The sequence below is a fragment of the Bicyclus anynana genome, chromosome 5, assembly GCF_947172395.1.
Source record: "Bicyclus anynana chromosome 5, ilBicAnyn1.1, whole genome shotgun sequence".
Classification (NCBI taxonomy): Eukaryota; Metazoa; Arthropoda; class Insecta; order Lepidoptera; family Nymphalidae; genus Bicyclus; species Bicyclus anynana.
In genome coordinates, this window is record NC_069087.1 from 13,643,617 (window position 1) to 13,654,089 (window position 10,473).

The 10,473-nt window shown below is 35.2% G+C and overlaps 1 pseudogene; it reads left to right on the plus strand.

Annotated features, from left to right (window-relative positions):
- Window positions 1–8,832: 8,832 nt before the first annotated feature.
- LOC128198103 (neuropeptide SIFamide receptor-like) lies at window positions 8,833–9,537 on the plus strand (annotated as a pseudogene).
- The last annotated feature ends 936 nt before the right edge of the window (window positions 9,538–10,473 follow it).

Here is a 10,473-nt window from a genome sequence, read left to right on the forward strand (position 1 = left end):
TGAAAAGGCATTTGATGAGGTGGCCTGTTTTATTTTCGAATCAAATCCAAGTTAAAGAAGATAAGTAAGTATTTAGACAGACATTCATCATCATTATCAACCCATATTTGGCTCACTGTTGAGCTCGAGTCTCCTCTCAGAATGAGAGGGATTAGGCCAATAGTCCTCCACGCTGGCCAAATGAGGATTGGCAGACTTTACACACGCAGAGAAATAAGAAAATTCTTTGGTATGTAGGTTTTCTCACGAAGTTTTTCCTTCATCTTTTGAGACACACACAACTGAAACGATAGAGGTACCCCGGACCGGATTCGAACCCACACCAGAATCGGAGGCAGAGGTCATGTCCTATCACGGCTCTATTTTTTAATTTAAACAGTACAATCCAATAATAATTATTACAAGTAAGCACAAGTTTAATGTTTAAACTTTTAAACAATAGTTTAAACTTAACGAACAATGGAATGATAGGTACCCAATTAATATAATTATTTTAGGAGAGAGTAAATAAACCATATTTCCTGCTAAAAACCACACACAGGATAAGGGAATTATGACAAATTAAGTGAATCAGCTGTGGGTGGGCTATTGAACTAGTCACAAAATTATAATAGGTAAATACTCGTAACTGTCTATACCTATATTTATAAGTATGAAAAACCATAAAGCAGGTATAAGAATAATTAATTAATCATTATCATCTATACAAATAAATAAAACGTATGTTACGGTAGGGTAAAGTCGTTAAATAACGTAGTTTTTATAAAATACAAAATTTTGAAAATAATATGTCAGGTCAAGGAATAAATAGAACATTAAGGTATTAGAGCTAGATGGCGATGTTTAAAATATCAGATACCGACGGGGACGAAATTTAGCGACTTTACCTTAATTGAGAACCTCCTCCTTTTTTTATAGTCGGTAAAAAAATAAGAAATTTTTAAGTTTTTAGTCAGTTTGTTCAAAACGACAAAAAAAACGGCTATAGGACAGAAATCAGATGTACTCTCTCTGGCTATCGTCACAGAAAACATATTATATTGTTTATGACAATACAACAAATAATTAAATATATAAAGATTAACGAGTTTTTTAACGGCGTCCGTGGTGCAGTGGATTTTCAAAACGGAGGTTCTGGTTAGGCGTGGCTAGTTACTATCCTACCGGCAATGGCGTACCCCCAAGCGATTTAGCGTCCCGGTACGATATCGCGATTAAAAAAGGGTGTGGATTTTCATCCTCGTCCTAACAAGTTAGCCCGTTGCCTTGTTGGACAGAGAGAGAGAGAGATTTAGAGAATAAAAAAATATATATTAATGATTAATGATACAGAACCACTAAAAAAAATATCCGCACTAAAGACCGAATCACCCTGTATTGTGCTCGCAGCGCTGTTTTGCTTGAAACTTGTATAACAGCTACTTGGATTCATTGGGGCAATCACATGACGTGTCGCATACGCTGTTCATTCCCAGACGCAGCAATACCAATTACAACATGAGTATATAGTATGATCGACCTCAAAGTCTGCGTGCGTCACCGGATAACGTAGAACTGCGTTGCGTGAGCCACGAGGGTATTCCACACGTAATTAAATGCTTCCGACTTTCCGTTGATAAACTAAAACAATAAACACAATATTTTAAACATATGAATATATCTCTAAAAATGAAGGACTTTATATACAAATTTTCAACCCCTTTTTCAACCCTTTCTACTTTTATTTTAGGGTCAAAAAGTACCCTATGTTTTGCTCCGTGCATAAGTTTTTAAACTAGGGTAGGGATGCACTATAACTAAAAATTGGGAAATTCCTTGTTCAACTATGTACCTATTCTGTGGTTCAACGTAGTTTTGTATTGAGTCCTTAGGGTAGGCAGTGCATTTTGCATCTATGAAGTGACCACTGACAATTATGCCAAATATCATCTTGATCCGTTCAGGTTAAAAAGGTACAGACAGACATACCTATTTATCGCATTTATAATATTAGTATACATAGTATAGGTTAACATCTCCATAAAATATTTCTATACGGAAGTTTAACTTTGTTCCCGTAGTCGACGTTGTATTGGCCGGTGGGGATTCCCCTTTCAACGAAAGCAATCACTTCTAAGAAATAGTAAAGTAATACATGGATGTAAGGCTAAGAAATAGTAAAGTAAAACATGGATAGTAAAGTAAGAAATAGGTAAGTAATACATGGATGCAAGGCTCTGCAGAAGTTACCCAAAGTAATCAAACGAGCAGTAAAACTTCGAGTCACGTTTCTTATATTATTCTATCGCTGTATCGGTGGTTCTATTGTGTTTACCGACAAATATCGCACCAGAAAACATTGAAGGCTAAGAAATATAAGGAAAATACAATTTAGACAGTTTGTTTTTGGGCATAGAAAACATTTTCAGCTGATTCGTAATCTAGGGTTGCCAACATTTCTCAAGAAAAATAAAGTATTTTCAAATTTAGTCAAAAAATATATAGGTATTATTATATTAGGAAATATCGACATTAAAAATCTCGTCGTTTTATCGTGGTATGTACCCGTTTAAATTATATTTATAATATATATGTAGTACGCTTAAAGAAAATATAGTATTTTACGAAATATGCGAAAAACACGTTTGTTTATAATAACCGACTTTAAAAAAAGGAGAAGGTTCTCAATTCCACGTGTATGTTTTATTTCTGTATTTTTTTTAAATGTTTGTTACCGCATAACTTCGTCATTTCTAAATCAATTTTAAAAATTCTTTTTTGTTTGAAAGAGTAAGAGGCGGTGCCAACACAGTGATGCATTAATTAAAGCGGATTAAATCATAAACTTTTCAACAAGGAAGACAGTTCCTTCTCGTGGTTCTGTCAGAACCGGCACCTTTCAAAGTGATTGATTTTTAGTTAATTTTTGTAATTTTGAAGTCGGTTGCATTTTTTTGATAAAAAGTTTAAATATAAACTATATTTATTTGCACGTATTGCATTTATCAAGAATTTTTGTTTTAAGTAAATAAGATTAAGTATATATGCTATTTCACGTTAAATATTTCGAAAACCAAATGCTCATTTTTTTACCGTTAATTCTAAGTTTGGAATACGATAAGTTCGGAACCGGTGATGTTAAAAATATAGTATTTTTAAACTATATTTTATTATGGTTGGCAACCCTATCGTAATCGTCGTGGTGGCGATACCAATATAAAAAGTTTACTAGCGTCTTTTACCCTGCTTCAGAATGTCTCGATGGTCCAGTGGTATGTTATTTCGGATCATTGGTCCCTTCGTAAGCTGGTTCGGCTATGGACAATGAGTCCATGGTTCGGATCCAAGGTCAAGCTAAATAAACACCGTTATTGGGATTTTTCTTATAAGAAAAATCTTAATAACAGCCTGGAGTTGTGATGTAGGCGGTGTTGTTACACCCCCGTGCCTCGGAGAGCACGTAAAGCCGTCGGTCCTGCAACTGATCTCTCACCGGTCGTGTGTGTATGTGATTGATGATTTGTAAAGAATAAAAATAATAAACACCATTTGTTAATGATGTTGTTTATTTACCTTGAGTTATACGTCAATAGGACCATGGAAGAGTAACATTGATTACCATTCCTGTAATTAGGGTTGACATTGACAACATTTTGTAGACATAGAAGAAAATAGGAGGCTCATGTAAAACTGTCGGACGAAATCTTTCAGTTTATCTAAAAGTTTGGAACTAATTCGATATTCCGAAATACCAGTTTCATTTTTACACAGTCGAATGCGCAGTGAGTGTTATCGTCAGCGCTATGTTTATAACAGCATTTTAGCACATTATAGCACAGTTGCCGAAGTGAATTGAGCTCAATTAGACGGCTAGCATAAAAAAAGGCCAATTCAATTTAGAGAATCTAAGAGTATTGAGATCTGAACATTGGCAAGAAACAAGTATTTAAAACTAGCCAACTCCCAGCGGTTTCAGCCGTTTAGTTTCTTTTCCAGGGATATGGCATATGTTGCTTTATTTATGTATTTATGCTTCATTTGTCCACCACAAGCATCGATATAAATCGTTAGATGGGCCCCTCCATACTAAAGAACGCACAATTTTATGTCATTACTCAAAGACGTGCACGCACATATTATCTTAATACGTAACAAGCGCATGCTGTGAGTGGACGGGGACTTAAAAAAAATATTTACTGTTTTTTCTCATTTTAATCCCTTAATTATGCTTTCGTGTTCATTTTGTAAGTGTAAAAACACAAGCCTCAACAAGAATAAAGAGAAATGTTACGAGTGATGACGTACTCAATGTGCGAAACCAATGACAAATTCAAAATTCATTTATTTCAAGTAGGCTCAGTTTACAAGCACTTTTGACACGTCAGTTGACTATTTGTAAAGATTCTACCACCGGTTCGGAAGGCAGGTTCTGCTGAGAAGATACCGGCAAGAAACTCAACAGTTGCTCTTTTGAAAAAGTCATACAGTATTACAATTTACATTTGATAACAATTAAATTACAATTTCTTATAGTTTTATTTCCTGTGTGAAGGTGGAAGCTGATCCAATGGCCTCCAAGCACCTTTGTCGTTAAGGAACTCATCAATAGTGTAGTAACCTTGACTAAGTAAATGTTTTTTAACACATTGCTTAAAGTTGTGCATTGGCAAGTCCATCACAGTCTTGGGGATCTTGTTATAGAAGAGTACACCCAAACCCACAAAAGATTTTTTAACTCTTTGGAGACGATATGCAGAAATAACTAACTTATGCCCGTGTCTAGTAAGACGTGGGTTTAGATCTCCTTTTCGTTTGTACAAATTAATATTTTGTCTCACATAAACTATACTGTTATATATATACTGACAGGCTACTGTTAAAATGCCTATTTCTTTAAACTTTTGACGAAGGGACTCGCGTGATTTTAGTTGATATATTGCTCGAATTGCTCTTTTTTGAAGTACAAATATAGAATGTATATCAGCAGCCTTGCCCCACAACAAAATACCGTAAGACATTACGCTGTGAAAGTACGCAAAATAAACAAGTCTAGCTGTATCAACATCAGTAAACTGTCTTATTTTTCTCACTGCAAAAGCAGCTGAGCTGAGTTTACCTGACAGTTTTTCTATATGAGCACCCCACTGAAGTTTAGAATCCAATTCCGCGACGCTGTGAGGCCCATCTAACTATCTACGGTCGATGGCCACAACAACAAGTAGAGAAATAGAGACATATGACGCTCTGCGCTCTCATTATAGCAGACGCCGTGCGGTTTCACCCGCGTGGTTCCCGTTCCCGTAGGAATACGTAGATAAATTATTATAGCCTGTAGCACTCGGGGATAGTGTAGCTTCCCTACAGTGAGAGAATGTTTCTAATCGGTTCAGTAGTTTAATAGACAATTCAATGCAAACAAACAAACAATCTTTCCTCCTAATGATAGTAGTGTAGATAAGGATGTCAGGATACAAAAGGCGGCCTTATCGCTAAATAGCTATTTCTTCCAAGCAACGAGTAAAAAACATGACCTTAAACCGAAGGCAACCGCAACTTTCAAGAGTTTTCTTAAAATCATGTTTTTAACCGACTTCAAAAAGGAGGAGGTTCTCAATTCGGTCGGTATTTTTTTTTTTTTTATGTATGTACACCGATTACTCAAAGACGCCTGGACCAATTTCAAAAATTCTTTTTTTGTTTGAAACGGTATAGTCCCCATTTGGTCCCATTGCCATCATGTCAAGATCTGATGATGGAATCCTGGAGAAATTGAAGGGAACTTTCGAAAATTATATGGGTGTCTAGTGTGTTCTTAAACTTTTCCATTTAGTACTTGTAAGCACTACAATTTCATGAAGGTTTCAAATCGATCTGATGATGGAGCCATAAAACTGACGAGGGAACTCCTCGGCAATTTACAGCAGTTAGCTTGTGTTTGGGCTTGATTAATTTGTATTAATGAGAACTTTCCACTTTGATAGGTTGTGACTGTCATTTAGGGGTTTGGTGATGAAGACCAAGGACAATTAAGGGAACTCCTTAACAGTTTACAGTAATTACCTTGTGTTTGGCCTTGATTAATTTGTATTGCTGAGAACTTTCTACCTAGATGAGTTGTGTCTGTTATTAGGGGTCTGATGATGAAGACCAAGGTCAATTAAGGGAACCCCTTAACGGTTTACGATAGCTACCTTGTGTTTGGGCTTGATTAATTTGTATTAATGAGAACTTTCCACATATATGGGTTGTGACTGTCATTGGGGGTCTGATGTATTCGTTTGAGATGAAATTTTACACTAAAAATGGAAAAATAATAAAAATTTTAATAAAAAAAATACAACCCACTTCAAAACCTAAAAACGTAGCCACTAAACTAAAAAGCGGTAAATAACATCATAATATGTTCTACCTGCTGATCAGTATGAAGGCGGTGCTTAGCCGGTGTTGTCTTAATTTAAGCCATTTCTGACAGGACCACATGAAACAACACTGTCTGCAAAATCTAAATATATAACATGGCTTGAATTAATACATCACCGGCTTAGCTACGTTTTTAGGTTTTGAAGTCGGTTGTATTTTTTTTTATTAAATTTTTTATTATTAACAAACACTTTCACTTTACTAGTAGACGTCACGCGGAATCCCCCGCGTGGTTCCCTTTTCCTTGGGAATACGGGAATAAAATAACCTGTGTTACTAGATGAAAATGTAGCTTTCTAATAGTGAAAGAACTTTTATAATAGCGTAGTTTCGAGTTAAATCGTAACAATCAAACAAACAAAAAATGAACTCTTGCTTCTATAAAATATTCGAATATAGATAAAAACTTCATGTTTGAAGTTAAAAATTAATGAGCTGCTTAGAAAGTCACAAGCAGAGACAACTTTCTAGATATTATCTATACTAATATTATAATGCTGAAGAGTTTGTTTGTTTGTTTGATTGAACGCACGAATCTCAGGGACTACTGCTCCGATTTAAAAAATTCTTTCAGTGTTAGATAGCCCATTTGTCGAGGAAGGCTATAGGCTATATTATATATTATCCCTGTATATTATCCCTGTATTCTTACGGGAACCGGAACCACGCGAGTGAAACCGCGCGGCGTCTGCTAGTTTGAGAATAATAATGTTCTTTTTCAATATCTTTGGTCGCATTATTCTCTCGGGCTTCTCTATTTACATGGATATTAAGACATTGAAACTTTGCGTCAGTTCATAAGACAGATGTTCTTAAAATACGTTTTGTGATTACCATATTCTTGAACATTCGACATACTGGCAGCTCATATTAGTAGGTACTCAGCAAATATGTGAGTAAAATTAAAGTAAAAATAAAGACGTAATTTATCCACATAGATGAAAATTAAATCTATTGTGAAATGATTGCGATGCTTGGTTTTTTATTATTTAGACGTTCGTTAAGTTTAGACGACTTATGATAAGAATACATTTGCCAATATAGGTATATACTTATCTAGCTGACGCCGCGCGGTCTCACCTGCGTGGTTCCCGTTCCCGTAGGAAGACGGGGATAATATATAGCCTTTCTCGATAAATGGGCTATCTAACACTGAAAGAATTTTTCAACTTGGACCAGTAGTTCCTGAGATTAGTGCATTCAATCAATTAAACAAACAATCTCTTCAGCTTTAAATATTAGTTTATAGTATAGATAAGATTTGGTTGGTTTGGTGGTGGACTGACGGCCTAACCCCTTTCATTCTGAGAGGAGACTCGAGCTCAGCAGTGAGCCGAATATGGGTTGATAATGATGTTAACTCTATAAACAATACGTTCTATGCTTATTTACCTGGTTCTTTTTTTTTTGTTTTTAATTGAAATAACCTGCAGCCGATTTTAGAGGTCGCTTCAAGTTCGTATATTTTTTATTTGTTTTCGCCCGAGATCTCGACTTCGGTTACTTGTACATTTATGTTTTCTGTGCTTCGGATATAAATTTATAATAGGTACACCTACTGAACCACGGCCCATTGCAAGAGGAGGTAGGTATTTTAAGTATATTTTGTAAGGGTTATAAAAGACGGATGGACGGACAGACGGCCAGACAGTCGGACATGTCGAAACTATATAGGTTCCTTGAGTAACATAAAAGTAGGTACTTGATAATAAAGACGTAGGTGATTTATACACATAGATCATAGAGGAAAATTTAATCTATTGTTATAATGTGATTGCGATGCTTGGATTTTTATAAACAACACACACGCTCACGAACGCACACAAACAGAAACACACACACGAATACACACACACGCACTCATGTAGGTACAGACATTTACTCATGCACACAATGTTACCAAAACGGTTAGAATTTTTTTTTTTTATTATTTAATATTTTAAATTATTCAATATTCTTTTAAAAATTTTAGCGTTTTGCATATTATATGTTTTATAATCATCATTTATGTTATTGTATCTATGAATGTGCTCTTAGGGGAAATCAGTGGCCCCTAAAACACGGGTTTATCTAGTTTACGTCATTTTGATTATATACTGAGTAATTCAAAAAACGTTTCTTATTCTTATTCTTATAGAAAAATAATTAAAAACAGAGAAACAATACTTTATGCATACGATAACAAGACAGCAGCCACCTGTTTGCTGAAACGTGACGCAATGTTTAAACTACTGAGCTATTATATGAATTTAATGTTACAGTATTAGTCATACTGAAGACAATGCATATTTTTGAATATAATATTTTAATAATTTTCAACAAACACAGATAAGCGTAGCGTTAGTCCTACAACTCAGTAGGTACAGTCAGGTCGAAAGAGACTTTTAAACTTCGAACAAAACTTGCCTGGTTTAGTATCCCGTTACAATTTACGTTTATTTACAGATGAGTGCGGTTGTCACAGTGGAAGGATGTCACGGTCGAGGCACCATGCTACGGGTTCTGGGGGCTGCCCAGAAGCGAGAGGTCAAGGCTACTCAAAATCTGGCAATCATCGTCTTTCTCTTTATAGTTTGCTGGATACCACTCTACACGATCAACGCGATCAAGGCTTTCATGCCAGAATTGGAAATTTCCAATCCACTTACTTATTTTGCATAATATTTTTCCCACCTAAATTCACCAGTGAATCCTTTATTATATGCTTACCATATAAAATACTTTCAACCAGCCCTAAAAGGACTTATTTGCACTATGTTCGGAAGAGGAGTTCCATTACCCGCAGCGTACAGACCACCAGTTCCATTAAGAAGACTAGCTTTTGAGAGATGTAATGCTTTGAGGGAGATACCGAAAGTATGTCTATTCTCCAGTCTGGTTGAGACAGAAAGAAGCTGAATTAGTCGCGAATAGGATAGGAGTAATGCTGGAAATGCATCCGCAGTAAATCCAGATTTGGAACCGTTTTTAAATAGAAGCGTAAATGATAATTCCAGTGAAAGACATACTCCAGAGTGCCGTGAAGGCAATAACGGACCGTATCTAATAGAAGCTAGTAAAATAGGATGCCAAAGTCCATATAAAAAAGTTGAAAAATTTATTCGGAGAGAGCGTGGCGTCAATTCAGATCACAGCTGACATGAGGCTTGCCAGGTACCCTCGGCTTACAGTGTGGCATAAAGAAAGCTTTAATTTTTGTTAAGTACAGACTTTGTAGGTACCTATATATTTATTTAAACCTATTTAAGGAACTAATCTTAAGATATTTAATTTGAAATATTTTTTGTTACATTCTTTTTAGATAAGATTATAAAGAGAGCGTCTATTGATGTAATTACTGAAATTGAATGTATTGAGATTAAATAAGTTAATGTGTCTATGTCATGTGAAATTGCTTTGGAATAAAAATACAATAAATATGTTCACGTATTTTTGTGTATCTTTGTTTAAATCTTCACTGTCTGAATTTGTGGGTACGGCCATTACTATTGTAATAAAAACAATAATATTGTGGTTTCCTCGTGAACAAAACTCAATGAAATGAAATACCACAGAACATTGGCTTCACCTTAACGTTTTCCTGTAGGTTCATTGAGTACCTATTGAAATAAAACTATAGATCAAATTCTTGAAAAAAAATAAACAAAAGCAATGTCTATTAGGTAGATGTAGACATGCCAAAGAATAATCAACATTGTAGGTATAGCAAATCAAACAAGACTGATAAAAATAGATTTTTCCTTGTAAGTCTAACTCCAGGTTTAGATGAAGCGATTTTGCGTGCATCAATTAAGATTCACTCGATTGTGAGATGGGTACCTATTTACCTACACACTACGTAATATCTGATACATTTCGTTTGCGACTTGACTGCGGGTAAATTGGACACAGTGTTGGATGGCACACTGCTAATGACCTTAAAACAATCACGTGACACGAACAGAATATTGTTTGTACAGGGCAATATTTTCCTACCTATTTATCTAAAGGTTCAAGAATAAGTCCAGTAAATTTATTAAACTACTAAACTTAATTGAGGCTTAGTGTAACTAATTTAATGCCAAGTATTGTTAA